Consider the following 25,978-nt stretch of genomic DNA (forward strand, 5'->3'; position numbering starts at 1 on the left):
ATGTTTGTCTATAAGCCCCTGGGGAGCTGGCTAAGTGCTTAGAACAATGCGAGAGATATGTCTGTAAATAATTATGCGTGTCTACCAAATACATTTCGTACTTATTACCACAAATTATTGTGTTTTTTTTTTATAATTGCATTGCAAATGTGCTTGAGTTCCTAATTAGCCCATTATGATAATAGTCAATACTCAAATATGATTTCGAACTTCGCCCAAATGCATATTTCGAGTGCTTTATTTTATGTTTTGTTAAACCAATTTTCGGAAAGTGTTATGACATCTTAAACAACCTTTATAATTGGGCAAAACTACATACTAGACCATAAATAGAGAAATGAATCTATATGTTAAATAGATTTCAAGCAAAAATAAGTGAGGAAGTTAAAGTCGAGAGTGCTCGAGTTTTTATAAATTTCTCGTATATCCTTAGGTTTAATTTATATAATCTTTATTTACTTTATATTTATTATGTGCTGGTAACATTTAGGTAACAGTGTACCTATCTTTGTTATCATTTCGTTATTATTTCTAATAAAAAAAAGAAAAGAAAAAAAAGAGTGCTCAAGTGCTAGAAAGACATATTCTACGAACTATACTGAATTAAAGTACCGGAACAAATACCAAAACATACCGAACTACATTTAAAATATATTAGATCATAGAGATTTTTCACCAATTGAAGTACAAAAGTATTTCTTAAATAACTTCTACAATATTTGTCTGATCATAATCAAATTCTGAGGAGTCATAAATACTGTTGTTATTATTCACTGGAGGTTCCACTGGTTGACTCCTTTCAAATCTTCTCTTGCACTTTATATTAACTTTATACCCGCCAAAGGGTATTATAACTTTTTGCCTTTAGAAAATTTCTCTTGTACTCTATGGTATATTTTGAAAGTAGTACTATATCAATACACAGAATATAGCTAGCGGTATATTTTATTAGTTTTGCAATATATAGGTTTTGGTATATTTTATTCAAAGTTTATAATCATTTAAAAAAAAAAAACTTTTTAAAAGCAAATATTTGTTTGTCTTGAAATGTTCAAAATTACACATATTTAATATATTATCATATTATAATTATCTTAGCTATAATTTATCGTAGCTTTAAAGACCGATCTTAGAAATTCCCCTTTTAAATGCTTTAATTTATATACAGAAAATAACTTTTTCAAATTGTTGAATGAAGAATCTTAAGGTCACGCTCGAATAACTATAGTATGTAAATTGCGTTGTGTAATCCAGCTCTTTAATGCGGCTTGCGAATGCAACTCATCAACAATCCAATCAAAAACCACTCCAAGTTAAACTCATTCGTTGGCATATTCAGATGGAATCCTACATACATATATATATACATACGTATGTATGTACGTATGTTCGTACTATGCGACATTTCATCTGCCCATCAAATTTCACATGCTAATGAGCAGCAGCAACAAGAACGACAACAACAACAACAACATCAGCAGCAACAACAACAACATTAGTGACAACAGCAACAAGCTTGTGTAGTAAATGTCATCACATTTCAGCTTGCTCATTCGTAATCCCCCTCTCACTCTCACTTTCTCTCTCCTTCTCCTTCTCTCTCTCTCTCTCTCTCTCTCTCTCTCTTTCTCCCCATCCATCATCCCTTTCATTCTCTAACCACAGATGAGGCAGCCAAGCCAACCAAGCAAGTAATCCATGACAACCGAATTGCATATGTGAAATAAATTTCAACTCACAAAATTGCAAACTAATCAACATAATTTCACTGGTTTTTTGGTTTTTTGGTCAGCAGCTAATTTATGTGCTGTTATATCCTAGAAAATAGAAAATATTAGGGTTATATTAAGTTCAATTATTTAAATATAACAGTGTCGAATTTAAACTCAAATTACTTATAAGTGGAATGGTTGTAGAATTTGCGATATACCAAAAAGACCATTTGGTATATTTTAATATTTTTGTAGTATGTTTGCTTTGTGTAATTATTATCACCTTTCCATTAACTGATGTTGCAAAAACAAAATTTTGTATGTATTATTAGTAACAAAACTGCATCATTTATGTTTAGATAAGAAACGAATATGTGAAGATCATTTCTTAAATTCGACTGAAAGGATATTTACAGTATAATCATAAGTTTACTGACTTTTAAGCGTCTAAAGATTTAAAATTTGCTACATCAAAACATACAAAAAATGTAAGAAAAACTGATCTATTTCCATTCAAAAAATATATCGCAGCATTAAATTGTCGATCGTTTTATTTTTCAGAACCCAATTTCTTAATGCACCAATTATATATAAATGATTATTTAATTAAGTCAAATATAGAAATTTCAGCTTTTCAGTTTATCACTTCATCTGTTCTTTGGGGCGAATTAGCATCTTAACTTCTTTAAGTGAAATATACTTGTTAGTGAACCAGCAACATAGTTTTTGCCCATATGGTGAATTTAAATTACTGCATAAGAACGACAAAAATCTATAATTATGTGTATTCGTTCGAAAATAAAAATTTGCAATATGTACCAATCAACACAAGAATTGTACCACCAGCCATTTCCATCCCAGACTGCGCAATTACCAATATCTCCGTCGTTGTCATGATCGAATGTTGAGAATTTTATGTTATCATGGTATCTCATGCCATTATCAATAATAGTTCCATTGAATTTACCCAAACTCAGTTCATATTCATTATCTTCATCAGATATTTTGAAATCGTCATAACGAAAGTTGTAGATACTTCCATTCCGAGCAACTAAATGTATGAATAGTTCGAATCGCTGCAAGCTCGTGATACGATGTATTTTCTCTAATCCAAGAAAGAAATCACTTTCAAAAGAACCAAAACCTTTGCGAAACGTTGCCCAATCCCTATTGAAACTCTCATTTCCCCAACTCGTTGTTGTATTACAATCCATCCAGGTCCAGCTAACTGACTATCGCACGAAACATTGAATAAACCTATGCCAGAGACATTGAGTTGATGAACTCCTGAATATTCTCCGAAAGGGGGGCATGTTGTGGGACTTAATTTAGATTGACATAACTGATTTTCCTTTACTTTATCTATTAGCTTAGTTTCACTTTCTTTTAATTTCAATTGAATCTTTTTCTGTTCTTCTCTAATGTTCTCTGATGTCGTATTTAATTTGTTGATTTCTGAACGACATAACTGAATATCTTTTTCATGCTTTATTAATATAGATTTACTCTTCTCTAATTCCAACTCAAGTGTTTTCTGATGTTCTGTATTATTCTCACTAAATCTCTTTATATTTTCATCTTTTTCAATTAATGTAGAATTAAGAGATTTTAATTTAACTTGACAAGTTTCTAAGTTGGTGAATTTATCTGTTAGTTGTTCTTTTAATGAATTAATTTCAGATTCAGATTTATCAACTTTATTTTGACACAATTGCAAATCGTTTTCCCCTTTGATTACTTTGTTTTTATACTCATTTAATAGAGCTGCCTCCTTCACGAATGTTTCATGAATTCTTACAATTTCATGATATTTTTCCATAAGATCAGAATTTAATTCACTTATCTGCTTTTCCTTAGTTTCACTTTGTTCTATCTCATTTCTAACCTGCCTGAAATAATCTAGCAAAGGTTTAACAGTTTTGTAGTTATGAAGGCGGCACTGTTCTTTCATTTTTCGGTCTGACTCACACGTCTGATAGGAAGAAAACGTATACACTTTAATCACTCTTTATTCTTCTTAGTATTATGTCATTGATCTCACTTCATCTCCAGTTGTTGTAGCGACCAAGAATATTTGAAGGACCATCAGTAAAAAACTCCGTTAAAATTTATTCTGCCCATTTTAAATGTTTCGACTGCCCCCAAACAAAATGAATTTGAAACTGAATATTTCGTTAAAGTCATTGAATGTCTGAAGCGGATGTGGATTCCGCTCAATAGATGTGAACGAGAGAGGTCAAGTAATAATAGCCTAGACTCTCGGCCTAGATTCTCAGTCGGCAGAAGAGATTTCAATGTCGGATGAGAAGAGATTTCAATGTCGGATGATCGTTTAGAATTTTTTAAATTCGAAGAAATAAGAAAATATAAGCTTATCAGTAGGAATAGCAATAGGTTCTGTTCTGTTTGCTCCAAGCAGCTTCTTCTTGAAGACCCGTCAACAACAACATTGTTTTCAATTTCGAAAACAACTTGATTACGTAAATAAGAGTATTAAGTTAATAAGTATATGATTATAATTATAATTATATATTATATATATAGGGTAGAAGGGTATAATAACTTTGTGCCGGAAGGAAATGTATGTAACAGGTAGAAGGAGGCATCTCCGATCCCATAAAATATATACATTTTTGATCAGCGTCAACAGCCGAGATGATCTAGCCATGTCTGTCTGTCCGTATGAAACACTGGATCTCAGAGAATATAAGAGATAGAGCTATAATTTTTTTCGACAGCATTTGTTATGTTTCATCAAGATCAAGTTTGTTTTAAATTTTAGCCACGCCTACTTCGGCGCCCGCAATTAAAAAAATAACAAGCGTAACTTTGAAGCTATGTATACAATAAAAATGATTCCTGAAAAATTGGTTACGATCAGATAAAAATCGTCGAAGTTATTAAAGAAATACTTTTGTACGGGCAAAAACGCCTACTTACTAGGGCTCTTAGTTGCATTGGCCGACAATCTGGTATATTGTGCCACCTATGGTATTTTTTGAATGCGGTACTATGTCGATATACTAAATATTCCATTTGGTATATTTTTTTTTGCAGTATTTTTGGGATATTTTGAAAATAATACCGATTTTTTATTGTTTTATTCAAAATGGGTAACGGGTATCTCACAGTCGAGTATACCCGACTATAGCTTTCTTGTTATTTATGCCTTTAAGCAGTTTGTTTAACTTTTAAATATTTCATAATATTTAACCTAGAAAAGGTCTTGTCAATATAAATATATAATAAATGAAGGATTTAAAACAATGATAGATATTATTAAGAATAGGCCAAGTGAGGATTAACAATCATCAACAAGTCGGAAAACCTTTAATATATATACGTATGAATATCATTACAAATATTAAACAATTTTTATAGAAATTGTTAACATTATAGGATTATATGCCAGTCATAAATACTAAGTATTAGTGGGCACTTTAATCATATTTTCGGTATTATTCTTAAAATATACCAAAACAATGTACAACAAAAATATTAATATATATTAAAGGCTATTTTTGTATATTGATAAAGGACTAAATTTAAAATATACCATAGAGAACTGAACATTCTTAAATAACTTCTACAATTTTTATATGATCGCATCTAAATTTTCAATCAAAAATATTGTAGTTATTACTTTATGCACAGAATATCGCGATTCTAGGTTAAAAATTGCGTTGGTTATGAATGAAAAGGCACTTTAATCAATTTTTATTTAAAACAACATTTTTTATTTAAATAAATATTAGAATAGTTTAAATAGTTTGAATTTTTCTTCTACCCCTATTCCAATTTCATTTACAGAAAATATATCTTTTTCCCTTCAAATTCATTTTTTCCGAGGGTATCTTCAAGTCGAATGTTCAATGTGCTCAACAAAAAATGCTGTAAATATTGAAAGCAGGTCAAGTTGTAATTTAGTTTCGCGTCAACTGAATTCATATAACTATGATCGTAGACGTAGTGGTAAATTGCATAAAATGTGTCTAAAAATAGTAATTAAAATCTAAAAAGTGAGCGGTTTAAATAATTGCAAAAGTAAATACGTAGCATAATACTCATGTGGCAAGTGGCATTTAATGCTATTAATTACAATCAATTAATTAATGCATTTAACACGTAAGCCAAAAACAGTCACATCGTAAGCTGGCGTTAAGCTACGCTTGCAGCGATCCGAAGGCTTTTGGCTGGTTGTGTGTTTGCAGCTTGATTAAATCGCATATAAATCAATTACAGAGCTTATTGCTTCATGCGTTTGTGTGTGTGTGTGGTTGTGTGGGTGTGTGCAACAGCTGTCATGCCTCAAGCGTTGCAAGCACCTTCTGTAGCAAGTCCAAGCAACGTCGTATTTCAGCAGCTTACAGCTTAAGTTGCCTTCTGATTTTTATGGCCAACAGCAAACACAAACACATCGCACACACATAATAATCACACGCGCAGACTATCTGTAAATTCCATTTTGGGTTAATTAAATTAAATATTTCATTTTAATTGTCAATATATGAAAATACTTTTACTGACTGACTGACCAAATGTAATAAATGGGAGAATTAAATATTTTTCTTTAAAAGTGGAATATTGTTCAGTATCTTATTAAGTTATAGTAGCAATTGAGTATTGAATATACGTAAATAATAAAATAAAAGAATTTTAACTTTAATTTAAGAATTTGTATTTGTTCGAATTTTGCTTTGTTGTCCAACTTTAATTTATGCGAATGAACACAACGACTCGGGTGAATTCAGTTTGAGAACTGAAGTTTATTTCACTTAAGTGTTATATTTGTGACAATAGTTTCATATCCCTAACGGACCTTTCCAGCATAGAGGAACCATTTTTATACCCACTACAAATAGGGTAGAAGGGTATTATAAATTGTAGAATTTCTCCTTAAAATTTAGAAGTTTATTAAGAAATTCTTTTGTATAGGGAAAAACTTCTGTTTACTAGGTGTCTTAATTGCTTTGGCTGACAATCTGGTATATTTTGAATAAGGTAATGTATAATTATACCGAATAAATTTTGGTATAATTGAGTATTCTTGTTGTATATTAATTTGGTATATCCTAAGAATAATACAGTACAGATTTGTTTTATTAATAGTCGAGCACACTCGACTGTAGCTTTCTTACTTGCTTGGCTTACAAAAGTATTTCTAAATATCTTATACAAGGAAAACAAGTACAAAAGCACAGAGTTATTAAACTCTTCCATCCTATAGGTAGCGGATATGAAAATATAAATAATAAGAGCGGGAATAAATTAAAAGCCTGCAAGAATTTATATTTTGTTAATACTTGATTAGTTACCTAACTTTCTATTATTTAAATTGTGTAGCAGGAATTGAGTAAAGAAATCAGTTAAGTCAATATAAAGAAATAATTGGTGGGAGATTTGTAAATTATAGAAGAGAGAGAGTTTTATGAAATAAATGAAAATCCAAAAAGAATATGTATTTTTCAAATATTTGTTTTGCTTTCTAACTTTCACTTGCGTAGCCTCACAAACTTTATGAACTAAAAGTCAGCACTTCTCGTGCCCTTTTCGCCAGCTTGTTATTTTTTTGCAAGGACATTTTTCAGTGGACCGCAGTTGGGGCAGTCTGAATGTAGTTTTTGTCGCTTTTTATTAGCCATTTGTTTAGCCCCCCGAGTGAACGGAGCTCGGCAAATGAATGTAATCCAGTAAAACAAATGAAAAGTTGAAGCTAATTGGAAGCCACAAGATGTTCCGCTAGAACAAATTGTTGTTTGTTAAACATTGGCATTGCCATTTTCCATTCTCCATTTCCATTGGCCTTGCTTACCAACATCTTTTGGGGGCAAAAGTAAACTTTCTCTCTTGAAATTCATCTAATGAGTCCAGCCAGTCAGTCATTCAGTTTCCTTCTGCCTCTGTCTCTGTCTCCACCTCTGCCTCGTTGTCATGCATACCGAAAACACAGCATTATTAAAAGCCGTGTCCTGCCAGCAGACGTCGACGTTGTTGTTGTTGTTGTTTGTATCCAGTCAGCGAAGCCATAGAACATCTTGTGTTCTCGTGTAAACCACCGAAATGTCAACAAGCATTCAATTTAAATGCCATAAAAGTTGTACTACTCGTGTAAATGTGTAAATAAGTATAAGTTTGCCATCGCGCAAATGACTGCGGCAACGGCTCAACAGGGCGTATACGTAACAGCTGCTTAATTGCGCCACCTTCCGTTGTGCGCTAAGTTTCTCGTTTTCTCGCTGCAGATTTGCCAGGGCAATTATGCGAAATAGTTGTATCGCATATAAAATATATCCTAGTGGAAAACGCTTTTCCCAATATGCTGTTTTTCCATTAAAACGTCGACAGATTATCTTTCGCACTCTCAAAATATAAACTGAGTTGCTAGTTTAACTTGAATTGAGTTCAGAAACTTTCAGAATTTAATATATATTCTGAAGTTTACTTTTATGATAGAAAATTCTCTAATTTTACTTCTGGTTAGGTGGGTTTAATCCATTTCCAGAAACTTTAAGAATTCTTTTTTGAATCTCTTTTTTAATGAATTCATTTTTAATATATGTGTTACAGAAATAAGTACAAATTATGGAGAACTTTAACAATATCTTCTATTTAATATTTATTTTCTAATATTACTTCTATTTTAATGAATTCTTTTTCATTATCTAAGTAAAAGAATATGTACAATAATTTAAGGATAACATGTTCAAATTAAACCTGTTACTCTGATGTAATTTATTTAATATCCTGGTATTCATTAAATAAATAAACGTTATATTAAGAAATTAGATTATTTGTATATCCATTTAAATTTATTTGTGACTTTTAAAACGTTCTACATTTCGCCTTTCCTTAACGCAATTGGTTTGTTTTATAGTTACTTTTTTGTTCTGTGTAGTATTTATAACTATATTAAAGATAACTTTTCATTTAACCTAATTCAATTTTTTTTTGTAGACACATTTTACAAAAGTTGAACGCTGTGAAAGGTCATTAATTAATTTTGTGCAGAAAGTTAGAAAGTTAATTACCTTTTCTTTCCTGTATCATAATAAACTGTCTAATTTTTTGTTGCTCTGGATTAAAATTTATTTATTTAGCTGTGCAACTAAATTCTCGCATGCGATTTATAGGCTGTTAAATAAAGAATCGGGTTCATGTCTCAACTAACTTTAACAGTCTGTTGGACTGTTAAGTTAAAGAATGTAAAGCGTGGCTTTCTAACAGCAAATGCCACGTTGAATATAAGTGGAATGTTTATGTGTTAGTGCTTCCTCTTTGTGTGTGTGTGTGTGTGTGTGCTGAGTATGCAAATGCGTTTGCATTGCCTGTGTAAGCTGTGTGTAGGGCTGACCAAAAGGCAGGCAGTGAGTGGAGCGGCCGACCTGGTTTCTCAATCAATATGTCAACCATTAGGCAAATAGCAAATGATAAACAGACGCCCAAAAGGCTGCTGCACAAAAATTACCGGGTAACAGACACAAAGTAGAGAGCGGCAAACACAGAGAACGAGAGAGAGAGAGCGAGAGAGAGTGCCGCGGAGAGAGAGTGTTGATTGCAGAGAGCGAGAGAGACTGCGGCACAAGTTTAACAGAGTGCTGTTAAATCGCGTTCGCTCTGCTATAAAAATATTAATGTGCGCGCCCAAAAGTATGCTGCATGTTTTTTGTGTCCTTTTCCCGACGTCTCCTCGCCTCTTTGTCTGACCTCGCCAGCGACTTTAATTGTTTGCCGCGATATTTTCGACATAAAGAAATATACTGCAAGCGTTGTCTTACTTTTGCGAGCGAGTGTCGACAACAGCGTCGATTGCCAAAAGTATTGGCCAAAGTATGTGCTTGGCAGCTTAAAGTCTTCAGTCTCAGTCTCATTCTCATTCTCAGACTCAGTTTCAGTCTGCTTCTCAGCTCAGTCGAACGAGGTGTTAAATCTTTTTACGCTCATTCAACACTTTGGCAAAAAGCAATGCCAAAATGTGGGTCTAAAAGCCATTGTAACACGCCCATTGACTGTCAGTCAATTTGCGAATTACTATTTCACCTGCCTAAGGGTCATTCCAGCCACTGTCCTGCTTTTCCCTTTGCCCTCATTCTCTTATTTTTTTTTGCATTTCGTTTTTATCCTTCAAGTGGCAGCTCTAAATTCGAAATGAAAAGCTCATTGTGCGTAGCAATAAGAATGAAAGGTTGCCTTTTCACTGCTGTCTACTGTCTGCTGTCTGCCATGTCGCACTCAAGATACTCTTTGCATTGCAAGGGGAATTATGAAAATACTTTCAGCTTGAGCATTGAATACTCTGAGTATATTTGCTTTGACATTTGCAAAAAGCAATTATTGAAGCTGTCAATATTAATGGCAAAGTCGACGCAACTTTTCTGCTGCAGTAGAGAATCAGAAAAAGGTCAATGAGCTTAGCAAGTAGAATCAATCATGATGCCTGGACGAAGCCCTCAGGACGGACTTATAAATACGAGTATGTACAAGGGACGAAGACGAAGCACAAAGCAGCCAGCAAGCACCCAATCCAAGGCAGACAGCTGGCGAGAGCTAAATATAAAACACAAATTATAGAGAATTGCCCGAGGTCTGAGGCACCGCTGGCAGCTGAATTGAAAAGTTTAATTTATTCTGTGAAATTGCAAACAACTTTTCGACAGGAAAGACTAGAGACACAGAGAAAGAGACAGGACAGGACAGGACAGGAAAGAACCGGAGACTCGTAATGTGGCATTATTCACTTAGGTTCTTCGTTTTTTTTATTTTTTAATCTGCACTTATTTTGCATGCTTTGTATTTTTAGCAGAGCGCCCAAAGCGCAAATTGTACACTTATTAGTTTAATATGAGACTATAAGTGTAATTTCTCTGCGCTTACGAAGCTCGTCCTTAGCTGAGAGAAAATATTCCTGCCTAGCAAAATTTGACTACGTTTAAACGCTTTTTTTTTGTTGGTTGTCTATCAAGTTAATGATTGTATGTGCTTTAAGGCTTTAACAACGTAGAGGAATTATTGGTGAGAATGTTGGAAAAACTTAAGGGCTTTTAAGGTTAATGTGTTGGCAAATCTTTTGTGTTAATAGGCATGAGAAGTTTTAAATTTTCTGAGAATATGGTAAAGTATTTGAATAGGAAAGTAATTTATCTAAAAAATCAAGTATTTTAAAAGGAATTTAACAGTCAATTCAAAAGAAATTTTTATTTCTTTACGAAATGTATTTAACTGAATAAACAATAAAAGTTTAAGAGCAAGGTTTGCTAACGATATATATTATTCTCCTTTTTAAAAAAAATACTTCGGGTTAGTTGTTTTGGCAGATAATCTGGTATATTTTGTTGTCTATGGTATATTTTGAATGTAGTATTATCAATATACCAAATCAAACTAATATACCAAAGTCATATTGCCATATCATATACCAAACTAATATACCAAATATAGCCTTCGGTATATTTTAGTATTTTAAAAATAATACCACATTGTTTTGTTTTTACTCAAAATGAGTAACGGGTATCTCACAGTCGACCACACTTGGCTGTAATGTCCTTTCTTAATTCTCTTGTAAAACAATAAAATAACAGTTAGTCAATGCGAATTAAAACACTACCTTTAATCACGACTGACAGAAGAAAGTTGATAGTATTAAAAAGTTAGCTTTTATGTTTTTCCCTTTTGTAAAAACTGAAATACTAGTCGGGGAGAATATTTACATATTTGTAAACGCTTTGCATGCATTTCAGATTTTATTTACATGATGAGTTGATCCTTGCTGAAAAGAATTTCCCTGAGTTGAAACTTTTATTAATGCACTTGCGTACTAATTTATGTCTTTCAGTGTTGCATTCTGTTCGGTTAGCTTTACATATTTCATTGCATAATTTTGGGCTAATGGGAAGCTGTTTTGGTTTGGGGGTTTTCATGGTGATTTCACTTGCTAATTGCATTTGCACATCGCGGTTTGTTTGTCCGCTTGTCGCCCCGCAAAGTATGCAAAAGTTATTTAAGGCAGCTATCGCTCGCTTCACACACTGCACAACACCGAGTGTACACTGAATGCACTCACTGTACTCACTGTATTCGCTGCCCTTCCGACTGTTGAGTTCGGGGTTTTGACATACATTTTGCGTTGTTTTTGGTTTTGGTTCATGTTTCATTTTATTTTATTTTGTTTTTTTCTGTATACTTTTGTATTTGACCTGCAGCCTGCTCTTTTCGCTCGAGAGCACCGGCGAAGTACTCGAGAGTCTCGACAAGCATTTACGCTAGACTGGCGGGAGAGCAGAAAACATCCAAATGCACACACATCAGCGAGGGTGTTCCCACAAACAGTTTCACCCGGAATAGCAGTTGAGGGGAAAACACGTTAAAATAGTGGAAATATTTTAAGTGTATTTACTGCAACTATAAATTTAATTCCCGAGTCGAAGGCCTCAGCAGCCAGTATTCTCTTTTCTATTTAAATGAAGTATTAAATACTAGATTTATTCAAAATAAAAAAAAATTGTATTCATTGTTTGAATACACACACAAAAGTTCTTGATTCAGGACTCGATTTTTAAGTATGCACTCGATACATTTTTAAATGAATCCTGTTTGAGGATTAAAATGTCAAAATATACTACAAATATTAGATTTATTTCTCCGAATTTCTGAATTCATTGAGTCTTTCTTTAAGTTTTTCATTTTAATCTACTCATAAGTTTTTTCGGTCACAGCTTTGTTAGTAGAACTGTCGCGCATCATTCTTTATATATTCAGAAGACTTGGGTTTAAGTGCTACTAACATAATTTCCATCACGGAATCCTTAAGTATTTCATAAGTTGTATTAAGCAAATACAAAGGTACAACTGAATATAATAAATGATAATTAAATAATAGTAATCAAATTCTATAAACCGAATAAATATTTAGCAAATACAAGAGTATAACTGAATATAATAATTGATAATTAAATAATAATAATAAAATTGTATATACTGAATATATTCAGTGAAATAACTAATTGCTTTATAACATTTTTTAATACCATAAAGTATTAAATTTTAATCCCGAATTTAGATATGTTGGAATTAGAAAAATTACGTATTCACTTATTTTATATTATTTTTTTTTTTTATTTTTTACTATAAATCTTAATTCCGATTTAAAGTATTTTTGGATTAGACAAATCAAGCATTGGCTTTGGTTTTATTTTTTTTTAATTTTTATTTTAAGTAAATATATTTTTGGGATTATCCAAATATTGACTTCGCTTCAGGCATAACTCAGCGTATTCATCTCTAATTATTCTTTCAGCGTAACCAAAAACCAAATCACATATTTGATGCTCTGTTTATAGGAGAAACTACTTTCGGGAACGCTCTCGATGAAGTGTATGTATTTTATATTCCCTTAACGGCCACTTGGAGGTTCTGCAGCGTGTTGAGACAATCAGGCAACTGTCAGGGCAGTTGTTGCTACTCTTTTTTTATGGGCTCACTTAATTGGCGCCAATGATGGCACGCCCAACGATGTTTGCCCAGTTCGATGTGTGAGTGGCTCTGCATTGAACAGCCACGCCCCCCTCCTTTACCCTTTCTGCCAGCTTTGCAATGATTGAAGGCGAAAGTTGTCATCAAGGTCATCGGCAATGGGTTCGATTTTTGTTGGACTGGCTAAAAGCACGAATGGGTTCAGGTCAGGGCCACGATGTCCAGTTAGTCGAGTTAATAAATACAAATGCTGGCTGCCATTAGGCGCAGCAGGGGGGCATCAGGGGGGCGTGGCAGTTGCGCATATGTCGCTGCTCTTGTCAATTTGAGCAGTCAGCGATGCAGTTTTATAATGCATCTATTTTAGCCGATTGATGTTGAAGATGAAAACAATGAAAGCGTCTGCCAAGCTGCTTAGCGACTTTATTGACGTTGAAAGTACCGAATGCGTCAATAGATTGCACTCTTTACCTAACCACTTCTCGAGCAGCTTCACTACACTGCGACTTGGTTATAACATAAAATAGAATGTTGCACAGTCACAGTCAAAGACAAATATCAGCGATTGTATCCTCAAGTGGACTCAGCTTTTGCTTTGAAGTTCATACACTACGAGTGGGCTATGTACTTTGATCCATTCCTTAAGCGTGTTAAAGAAATATTCGTGGCAGTAATAGAGACGCATCTATTTATGTGGATTTAAATAGTTTGCCCCAAATTATATATACTAAGTTATTAGTTTAAGAGCAATCGGCTCTTAGCTGCTTTAGCTGACAGTATGGTATATTTTGACCTCTATAGTATATAGTATTTCAAATGTTGTACTTAATCGATATACCAAAACTTACCTGCGGTATATTTTAGTATTTGTGTGGTATATTATTTGGTATACTTTAAGAATAATACCGCACTGTTTTGCTTTCATTCACAACGTGTAGCGGGTATCTCACAGTCGAGCAGATTCAACTGTAGCTTCCATTGTAAATGGTCTTGAAGGGCATTTATTTTGAATTTTATTATTTGGATAAACAAGATTTGATATCAAGGCATAGTTTTAAAGCGAAGCTTCAGTTGTTCGCTTTAGGCTGTTTCCCGATTTAAAGTCAAGCTCTCATGGAGTTAACAATATAATTCTTATTTATTGTTTTATTTTTTTGTTGACCTAAACATTTCTTAAATTCATTTTTGAGGAATCCATTAATAGATTTTTTTTGTATTGCAAAGGGAGTCCATAACACACACACACACTTTAAGGCTTAAAATTTGACAGTAAAGTTTTTTAAAAGCACTTCCGAACTTCACATGAAAGTCAGAAACGATGAGAGTTTAAGAAATGAAAGGCTTAAAGCTAAATCGTTACTACAGACAAATGGCTCTTGCTTTGTCGATTGTTTAATATTTTTTTTTATTTCTTCCCCAAGAATAAAGTTTGATTAAGATGTCATATTTGAAAGCATATTTAATAAAAAATAAAAGCTCAGAATAGATATTTGCAATCAGATAATGGATCAGAGATATATAAATATGAACGTAAAATTTATTTGGCCGAATTATTCAGCTTGAATTAGCTTCAATTGATATATTCGAAATATGCTTGTTATAGATTCAAGGAAGAGAGAGAGAGAGAGAGAGAAAGAGAGAGAGAGAGCCTATTCTACGATGCGTTTGCTTCTGTTTCACTGAGTATACTCTGCATTCTGAAAGAAAGTTTTGTGTCGGATACGCTGACAAAGATTGAACATTTGTTTATACTATACTACTCTTAAATAGAGAGTATGTTAGGTTAACCTAATTCATGTTAATATAAAATGATAAGTATAATAACATAGTGCAGATATTATCGATAATTTATCATGTTAATCATGAATGAATCATTAGAGAGAATTAGAGAGATTTCTCCATCTTACAGGGCACCTCGCAGTCTGTATTTGAGCTCACTTATGCCAGTTTGTATTGTGTTTAACTGGCGGTTTAGTGTTGGCCATAAAGTTGCGTCTTTAAGTGCCCATCATGTTGTGCGTCGAATGGAATATGAAAGAGAGTGAAGTAGGGACAAAAGGAAGAGGAAACAAGTATCTAGCATTTTATGGCTGTTGAAAAGAAGATGAAATTATACGAGTGCCTAAATAGGGATTGTTAAAATACAAGTCAATCAATAAGATTGCTCAGTAAATCCAAAAAGAGGCAAAAATAAATTCAAGTTTCACTTTAATTTATCGATTGCTTTTCTCGGGAACTGACGTAACAATTGGAGCTGAACAAACTGAAACGCAGCTGATTTAAATATTTAATCTGCATTAATGCCTGTGCAAGGAATTAAAGGATATTGTAAAAGGGAGAAAACCAAGCGACAGTCGACAATATTTAAGATTCGCTGCTGACTTTTCGCTTCTCAACAAAGCAAAGCAAACTACACGAATAGAACAGAACAGAATAACAGCTAAGGAAGAGCAGCAAAACGGAAAAGAAAAGCAGAAAGCAAAGCAGAGTCTGATGTTCATTGTAGTCGAGGCGCCAAAGCAAGATAAATGGCGCAGAAGTAAACACATTCGGTGTGAAAACTGGGTAACTGGGTAAGCTCTGGTCTCTGGTCTCTGTATTCTGGCTTTGAACCTCGCTCTCTGCACGGCGTCGGCCAGTCGAAGCATTCGAAGCAGGCGAAACAATAGTCCACATTGTGGCAACATCGAGAGGGAGAGGGGGAGATAGAGATAGAGAGAGGGAGAGGGAGAGAGAGGGGGAGAGAGAGGGGGAAAGAGCGTGAGCTGCAAACAGAGGTGGCATCTGCAGCTGTTGCTGCTATTGTTGCTGCTGTTGTTGTTGTTGTTGTTGTGGTAGCCAAATGAGACACGCCACAGCAGAGCAGAACATCACCGCTTTGGTCCCTTCCCCTCTGCCCACCTCTTCTTCTTCTACAATATTTGCTCTCGCTTTGTGCGGCAGATTAATTTATTTTATCGCATATTTCACTGACAAATTACGCAGTTTTCTGCACGCGCCACTGAAAGTTCCTCTGTTTCCTCTCTTTCTCTCTCTCTCTCTCTCTCTCTCTTTTCTCTGTGTGTTGTCTGCGGCCTTGCCACAGAATTTGCCTCTTTCTCAGCGCTTTTTTTTGGGACTCCATCGAGAAAACTCATTTGGCTTCATAAATTATGCTGATCGATAACATAAACTGCAAGTTGCATGATTGGAATTTCAATTTTTGCAATAACTTCTCCTAGCTGTAAACTATAATAAACCGAAAGGTATGGAACTGAAATTGGTTTCTGTTTAGAAAACTTTAGATATCCAAATTGAGTTCCTTAAAATATTTGTGCTACAATTATCTATGAGATATCTGATATATTAGTTAATTAACTTTACGTAATTGTAAAATTTCAGGAGTTATTCATTATTGTTTATTCTATTTTATTTATTTAAGATTTAAATCACTAAAAAAATCACTTTAATACATCTCTTTAAATATTTCAGTAATTTGTTTACTACATTCGGTATATTAAATTGCTATTTTTGAAGAAGAATAATACCGCATAATAATAAAAATATTGGGTATCTTAGAGTCGAGCACACTCCACAGTAACTTTCCTATTTGATTATTGAGTGTTTAGGAGTTATGGTTAACTGGATTGAAATACCTTATCAAATACAGCCTTCAGTATTTTTTAAAGTATTTTTTCGGTATATTTGTTTTGTTTTTTAAAATTAATACCGCTTTGCTTTGCTTCTATTAATAACCGGTAACTTAGAGTGTAAATTTTATATTTGATTATTAATTTTTTATTGAGTGTTTCTTTAGTTCTTACAGCCAACAGCAGTTAAGGGGGTAAATATTAAATGATATAATTTCCTTCTGTTAAATGTTGTTCTGTATTAACATACTAAATATATCCATCGACATAATTTAGTATTTTTGGTATATTTGTAGAATATAATTTTTTTTAAATGGGTAGCGGGTATCTCACAGTCGAGCACACTCGATGTAATTTCTTAAATTACATTAATATTCCAAGTTCGAATGAAAGGATATATACAGGATAATCATCAGTTTATTAACTTTTAAGTATTTGCACCTCTATTGAAAGCGTTTAGAGACTTAAAATTTGCTACATCAAAACATAGAATAAATGCAATAAAAACTGAAATATTTCCATTCAAAAAATAAATCGCTGCCTTAAATAGTCGATCGTTTTATTTTTCATATCGCTATTTCTTAATGAACCAATTATATATAAATGATTACATAATTGAGTCAAATATGGGAATTTCAGCTTTTCAGTTTATCACTTCTGCATCGCTTCTTTGGGGCGAATTAGCATCTTAACTTCTTTAAGGTAAATGATCTTATCATTGTCCCACCAACGTAGATATGACCCATGTGGTGAATTTAAATTACTGCATAAGAAACAACATAAATCTATAATTATATGTATTCCTTCGAAAATAAAAATTTGCAATATTTACGTAGTAAAACAATAATTGTACCACCAGCCATTTCCATTATAGACTGCGCAATTATAATCACCATGTTTGTCGTTGTCGTGATCGAATGTTGTGAATTTCATATTTTGATTGTCTCTCATGCCATCCTTAATAGTTCTATTGAATTTACCCAAACTCAGTGCATATCCATTATCTTCATCAGATATTTTGAAGTCGTCATAACGAGCGTTGTAGGTACTTCCATTCCGAGGAACCAAATGTATGTAAAGTTCGAAACGCTGCAAGCTCGTGATACGATGAATTTTCTCTAATCCAAGAAAGAAATCACTTTCAAAAGAACCAAAACCTTTGCGATACGTTGCCCAATCCCTATTGAAACTCTCATTTCCCCCCAACTCGTTGTTGTATTACAATCCAACCAGGTCCAGCTAACTGACTATCGCACAAAACATTAAATAAACCTATGTCAGAGAAATTGAGTTGATGAACTCCTGGATCTTCTCCGAAAGGGATGCAAGTTGTGGCATTTAATTTATCAAGTTCAGATTGACATAACTGATTTTCCTTTACTTTATCTATTAGCTTAGTTTCACTTTCTGTTAATTTCAGTTGAATCTTTTTCTGTCCTTCTCTAATATTCTCTGATGTCCTATTTAATTCGTTGATTTCTGAACGACATAACTGAATATCTTTTTCGTGCTTTATTAATATAGATTTGCTCTTCTCTAATTGCAACTCAAGTGTTTTCTGATGTTCTGTGTTATTTTTAATATGCTCACTAAATCTCTTTATATTTTCATCTTTTTCAATTAAACTAGAATTAACAGATTTTAATTGAACTTGACATTTTTCTAAGTTGGTGGATTTATCTGTTAGTTGTTTTTCTAATTTAATAATAGTATTTTGTTTTGAATTACTTTCGGATTCAAATTTATCAACTTTATTTTGACACAATTGCAAATCGTTTTCCCCTTTGATTACTTTGTTTTTTATACTCATTTAATAGAGCTGCCTCCTTCATGAATGTTTCATGAATTCTTACAATTTCATGATATTTTTCCATAAGATCAGAATTTAATTCACTTATCTGCTTTTCCTTAGTTTCACTTTGTTCTAACTCATTTCTAACCTGCCTGAAATAATCGAGCAAAGGTTTAACAGTCTTGTAGTTATGAAGCCGGCACTGTTCTTCCATTTTTCGATCTGATTCACACGTCTGATAGGAAGAAAACGTATACACTTTAATCACTCTTTATTCTTCTTAGTATTATGTCTTTGATCTCACTTCATCTCCAGTTGTTGTAGCCACCAAGAATATTTGAAGGACCATCAGTAACAAAACTCCGTTAAATATTATTCTGCCCATTTTAAATGTTTCGACTGTCCGCAAACAAAATGAATTTCGAACTGAATTTCGTTATTTCGTTAAAGTCATTGAATGTCTGAAGCGGATGTGGATTCCGCTCAATAGATCTGAACGAGAGAGGTCAAGTAATGATAACCTAGAGTCTCGGCTTAGATTCTCTATCGGCAGAAGAGATTTCAATGTCGGATGAGAAGACATTTCAATGTCGGATGATCGTCTCTATTTTTTTAAATTCGAAGAAATAAAAAAATAAAAATAATAAAAAGCTCGGAGCATGAAATTGAAAACAATGTTGTTGTCGATGAGTCTTCAAGAAGAAGCTGCTGGGAGCAAACAGAACAGACCCTATTGCTATTCCTAATGATAAGCTATGAATAGGAATAGCAATAGGCTCTGTTTGTTTGCTGCAAGCAGCTTCTTCTTGAAGATTATTCGACAACAACATTGTTTTCAAATTCTTTCAGTCGCGTGTTGACAGTGGGGTCAATCTCCGAAGTACTCGAAATTATGCTCGAATACTTTCGAAACGACAATGGGACTGAGTTTTTATTAATGTATATGCTGACAACTAATTGGTTAGCAAATTTAAAAACAACTTGATTAAATTAATAAGAGTATAATTGATTTTGTATACCCGTTACCCATAGGGTAGAAGGGTATTATAACTTTGTGCCGGCAGAAAATGTATGTAACAGGTGGAAGGAGGCATCTTCGATCCCATAAAATATATATATTCTTGATCAGGGTCAACAGCCGAGTCGATCTAACCATGTCCGTCTGTCCGTCTGTGTGTCTGTCCGTATGAACACCTAGATCTCAGAGACTATAAGTGATAGAGCTATAATTTTGTCGATATCATTTGTTATGTTTGCATGCAGATCAAGTTTGTTTCAAATTTTTTGCCACGCACACTTCCACCCTACAAATCAACGAAAATCGAATAAAGCTAGCGTCGGGAATTGTGGCATATATAATAATAACTATAGTAATTGTGATTCCCGAAAATTTGGCTGCGATCATATAAAAATTTTAGAAGTTATTAAAGAAATATTTTTGTATGGGCAAAAACGCCTACTTACTGGGGGTCTGAGTTGCTTTGGCAGATTATCTGGTATATTGTGCCGTGTATGGTATTTTTTGAATGTGGTACTATATCGATATACCAAAAATATAATTTCTCACATTTTTTAGTATATTTGTAGTATTTTGGTATATTTTGAGAATAATATAGCTTTATTCGAAATGGGTAACGAGTATCTCACAGTCGAGCACACTCGGCAGTAGCTTTCTTACTTATTTTTTTTGATAAAGAAAGGCCTTGGACTATTTGCTGACTAAATTTAGGTTTACTTGTGTATTGCTTTAATATATTGAGAAATTTTAATACATATATTTTAATTTGTTCGAAATATTTACTAAAGATTATCGAACATTTGAATCTTACTATCACGTTTTTCTCGCAAATTTAAACGCCTGAGTAAAATGTGTGTTTGCAATAAATAGAAAACTTCTTTGAGCCAAAGCAAAGTAAATCGCACCTTGTCGAATGAGTTGAATATTTTGCCAGGTAAAAGCTAAGCAGAAGTAAACTGTTTTCGCTTTGCTTAGACACAAACTCAGACTCATACACATGAGTGTACTCGTTGGGGAAAAGAGCTGAGATTATTGCCATTTTGCCGCAATGAACTTAACCCTTCTTCGTGTAGAACTTTTCACGAAGATCCCAGTTTGAAATACCGCTTTTAATTAGATTTATGCCCAAGAGGGCGATTCCGACTCGACTCCGACTACAACGATGTGTGAATTAAAAATTTTTTTGTAAATTGCAAGCAAAGAATTCGCTCTGCCCCAGGGCTGAGATTGAGATTGAGAGAAGGATTGAGAACGGATAGGAAAGGTGTTGTGGGAAAAACCCTTGCTATCAACTTGTCCGCTGTCAATTACACAAATAGCTCTTAGGCTTTGCCCATTCTATTGCCATTGTCGGTGCAGTAGTCAAAAGTTAATCAAATCAATGTTTGCCGGTCTTATCTTAGATACATGTCTATTTGTTATTTGTCAATCACTAAGCTACTTCATGTATGTCAATATGGGCCAGGTGCCAGATCCCAATTTTCCAACCCAGACCCAGACCCTCTCACCTACAATCCAAGTGCTTTGTTCTTACACTTGACTGGCCACATTTTCCAGCTCACCCCAAGAGAGAATGAGAGAGAGAGAGAGAGAGAGACCTAACAGATCCGTCTGTCAAGCTGTCTGTCTGACAGTCTTAGTGTCTTTCTGTTTGCCTTCTTTAGTCGACGGCTTTCTGGCCCTGCTCTGTTTGAGCTCAGTACATGCTTCATCTAGCTCACATAACACCAATTCCAATTTGAACATAAAATCGAACTGGGACAAAGACATTGAAATTGAAATCAAAAGCGGGAACGAAAACAAGAATAGAAACGAGCACGAGAACGAGAACGAAAAAATGGGAATGAGATTGGGCAACGGCCAATGGGATGGCAAAATAAAAATGGAAATGAAAATACGTACTTGGAGATGAAAGTGGAAACAAGCAGCAAACATGGAAAGCAACTTTGTAGTTTTGCTTCAAATTTATCAGTCCATTATACCTGATAGGTATGAGTACAATGAAATCCTTTGAAATGCTGCTAAAAGAACAAAAGACTCGAAAGCAAAATGAAGTGGTAACAGAAAACTAAAAACGAGTCATGCTAAGTTTGAAACAAAGAATGCAATAAGTACGAAATTATTCACAAATTAAATAGATAATTATCACAAACTTAATTAAGAACAATATACATATACAAAGCTTTAAAATATGAAGCATGTTCAAGCAATTATAATATAAATTTGAAATGCACAAAAATAAAATAAATGTAAATTAAAAACGGTAGACAATTTGGTTCATTTTGCTAAATACAAATTACATTAGTCTGAAAAAAGTATTTCAACTATTTGATATCCTTTTTTCACAATATAAATAAATAATAAAATAATAAATGAAAGAATACAAAAAAAAATTGAAATTCGAAAAAAATAGAATTTGCTTAAAATATTTAATTAAAACAAAACAGGGCGATATTATTCTAAAAACATATTAAATTAATCACAGAATTACTAAATAACTAACTAAAGCAAGTTACATTATAAAATTAATATATCAAACAAATTAAAATACTATTATGCTTAAAATATACTATTGAAATAAAAAATATACTAAATTGTGAACCAAAGCAAGTTTCATTACAAAAATTAATATACCGAATTAATATATCAAAAAAGTAAAATATACTATTGACTTCAAATTATATCAAATTGTGAACCAAAGCAAGTTACATTATAAAATTAATATACCAAAATATTCGAATTATACTATTGGCTTAAAAACATACCAAATTATGGAAACAAGTTTCATTAAAAAATAAATTAAAATATACCAAAAAACGTAAAATATACCGTTGACTTCAAATTATACCAAATCGAGTTACATTATACATTTGATATACCAAAATAATATACCGAAAAATCCAATATATACCAACTTGTGCACCAAACCAAGTGACATTATATAATTTATATACCCACTTAGTAACATATACCGAAATATTCAAAATATAGTATTGGCTTAAAAATACTCCAATTTGTGAACCAAAGCGAGTTACAATCGAAGACGATTGGAAAGATAGAATGATGCCCCTTAAGTTATTTTTCCCCCTTCCATTCTAATTGGTCTTCCGGCTATTTATTAAATAGACATTCTAGAGCCCAGAGTAAAGAATAATATTCTAGGCAAAAAGGGCAGCTTCAAATTATTTGCTTATGAATTTAATTACACAGAGCCAACAACACTTTAAAATGTCCCCCCTTCAACATTCTCTGAAAATACCCACAAATGGAACTTAAAAATTCAAAGCATACTTCTGGGGGCCGGGTCCAAACATCCCACAGGCTGTCAATTTGCTAAGACGCTAGACACAAGACGCCAAGACTAAAGTGAAGTCATTAATTGTCGTTCGTCCTGTGGCGATTGAAGTCAAGTTTGACCAGCCGGAAGGAAAGGAAGCCAAGGCGCAGACTGGACAAGTGCTTACATATCGAACTGTTGCTAACTGAGACTTGGTGTTCCATTTAATTGTTTTGACGTTGCGCGTGTTTTGCATGCCCAAGCAGTTGGTGGCGCGAAGGGAGGGAGACGGGAAGGGAAAAGCAGGTGTAATGGTTGAACACCGGCTCTAAGGTATAATTTCTATTTGGCATTGCATACACGTCGCCGAACTCAGCGCATCGGCGACCGCCTTTTAATTAGCCTGTGCCCAGGATACCCACAGCTCATGCACTTAATTAACCAGGTCGGGGTCTCGTGCAGGTTCAGGTTCAGGTTCTGGGTCTGGGTCTGGGCCTAGTTTGTGATCGAAGCGAGAGAGCGACTGGCGGCTATATTCAGACAGTGCTTGGGCGTGGCGACGATTCAATTTGGCTTGATGGAGCGTGGCGCAAAGCGTGTGCCACATACGCAATGTTGCCACCGTTTACCGTTTACCATTTTGCCGTGTTGCAAAGTGACGCACCAAAAAGTATGCATAACTAAATGCTGTTCGCATGCATGAGCTAATGGCCAAAGCCAAACGAATGGTAATTGTGTTGAAAGCGGTCCCAACTCAGGCAAATGGGGCAAAGGGAAGAGGGGAGTGGGAAGGGGCAACTGTGCTTGACCTCGGGCTACGCTAACTTCAATACGTGCCACCAACAACAGTCGTCCACATCTCGTCGCAGGCTCAGTTCTCAGTTCTCTGCTGCAGTCATTTTCTTTGTTTGTTTCTTTCTTTTTTTTGCTTTGAGGCATCTGGTGAGGTTCTTTTATTGTTAGCTACGTGCGCCACCTCCTCTGCTCCCCGTCCCTTCCTTTGCGCTGCCCCACACATGGCCACCACATGCCCATTCCCCAGCATAAGCTAAAAGCCGCTGTATGCAAAGCTGCGTGAAAAATTAGCGTCATTGCCGTTTGCTGTTCACGGCAGCAGTCGAGGCGACAGCTGCGCGCCTCTTGTTTTACGGCCATTTTTTATCCGCATTTTTTGATACCCTGTATAAATGGACTGTTGGATGAGAGGTTGCTGAACGGGCATTAAAATGGTTGTTTGCATTATAGTTGTTAAAAGAAAGCTTGCAATGAATAATTTGAATCAATCAAACTATCAATCATTAAGAAAATACATTAGTCAACGTTATTTTATCAAACAAACATCATTAAGACAATGAATCAATCTAGGCATTGCAAAGGTTTGATCAGTAATCCGTAATCACGCAGCCAGTATCATTGTGCAAAACAGTTCACAATAAGTCGGTCAATCAGTCAATCATTTAACATGTTAAAATATCAGTCAAACTTACAAAGCATTAATCAAATACTCAACAATGAGTCCGGAAGTCAATCAATAAGTTAACATACTATATCTTCAAATACAACAATGTGTCAGATAGTGAATCCTTTAATCAAGCAAGAGGTTAATAAATCAAATAATATGTCTTTCAATTCAATCAATAAATCAGTCAATTATTTAATACATCTTATAAGGCAATAACCAAATGCCCCAGAAGGAGTTTGCAAGATAGCTAATCAATCAGTTAAAATATATTTATCAGTCAATCATGTAATAAAGGAGAAATTGGTCACACAAAAGTAGCCTTCATAAATCATTTAATATATCTTTGAAATCAATTAATCTGTCAATCGTTTAATATAGCCTTTAAAGTATCAATAAAATGCCCAAAAATTAGTCTGCAAAAGAGTTTATTAATCAGACAACATTTCTCTAAATTCAATAATGATTCTGTTAGTCAATCAAATAACAATTTTGCGATTTCACTAATGCTTAAGTCAGTCAATCATTGAAAACCAAACCAAACTAAACCGGATCGTATCTATGTCCATTAGTTAATCAATGAGTCAATCAAGCAATCAACAAGCGTTGCCAATTGAAGAATCAGCCTGGATAAAAAAGTCAGTCCATCCTTTTCCATGGTATCTCAATGTCGATTGGCACTCACACAAATCGTTTTTGGCTGCGCCTTTGTTCTAGCTGCATTTTTTCAGGCGGCAGGCAAAAAGCAGCATTGCAGTTTCTTTTTTTTATCGTTGGTCTCGATGCTTTTGTTGCTGCTGTTGTTGCTGCTGTTGTTGTTGGTTGTGCTGCACATTTCGTGGCTTTTGCGTGCTGACACATCTATGTGTGGGTGTATGTGTGTGTGTGTGTGTGTGGATGCCTGTGCATGTGTGCAGCAGCAACAGCATGATTGGAGGACTAATAAAATGCATTAAACTGTGCATTTATTTTTTTTCATATTCGAAATGTTTTGCATTTATGCTTTTCATATTAAAGAAATTCTTTAAGCTTCTTGAAACTAGACTAAATACCATAAATATGAATAAATTTCACCCATTTTTTGAAGACTTAAATTTAGTTAAGCTTTTTCAGGTAAATATTTTACAATACTTTTTTACATACATTTACATTTCAGTAAAGCCCGAAATCGAAATCATAAACTTTAAATTTTTGGGAATATTTGAGGATCCATGTTCAAAGTTTTCATCTGTTTGTTCTTTGCGCACTTTCAGTTTGTGCTACAACAAATTTAAACAACTTTAGTTTGAACAGATTTAGCAAAAATAAATTGAATAAAGTGTGAAAATTCATCCACTCAAATAGGAATATTCACAGCTCAAAAATTGTATCCCATTTAAATGTTGTGCCTTCATTTGCAAATTTCCTGTCGGACCAACCTCTTGTTTTCCTGAATTCATATAAAAAGTTTCCGCAGTTGATTTGCAACCACACACGAGTGTGAGCCCAACCACATTACCCACAATTCCAGGCAGTTTCTCTGCCACATTCTGTAAATCCTGCACGTGCAAGACCCAAAAAAAAACCAAAAACAACAAAAACAAAATCGAGAAACTACAAAAAACATCAACAACAAAATCTGCATT

General features: G+C 34.0%; 1 long non-coding RNA gene across 2 annotated transcripts; it reads right to left on the reverse strand.

Annotated features, from left to right (window-relative positions):
* Positions 1-2,248: 2,248 nt before the first annotated feature.
* LOC133835290 (uncharacterized) lies at positions 2,249-19,198 on the reverse strand. Of its 2 annotated transcripts, XR_009893542.1 has the most exons (4): positions 18,904-19,198; positions 17,701-18,834; positions 2,532-2,592; positions 2,249-2,463 (listed from the first exon to the last, which is right to left on the reverse strand). It is a non-coding gene; the product is annotated as an uncharacterized LOC133835290 (long non-coding RNA). The 2 variants fall into 2 exon arrangements; XR_009893541.1 differs by lacking the exons at positions 2,249-2,463; positions 2,532-2,592 and adding an exon at positions 17,169-17,570 and having other exon boundaries at positions 17,640-18,834.
* Between the last annotated feature and the right edge of the window lie 6,780 nt (positions 19,199-25,978).

The sequence above is a fragment of the Drosophila sulfurigaster genome, chromosome 2L (genome assembly GCF_023558435.1).
Source record: "Drosophila sulfurigaster albostrigata strain 15112-1811.04 chromosome 2L, ASM2355843v2, whole genome shotgun sequence".
Classification (NCBI taxonomy): Eukaryota; Metazoa; Arthropoda; class Insecta; order Diptera; family Drosophilidae; genus Drosophila; species Drosophila sulfurigaster.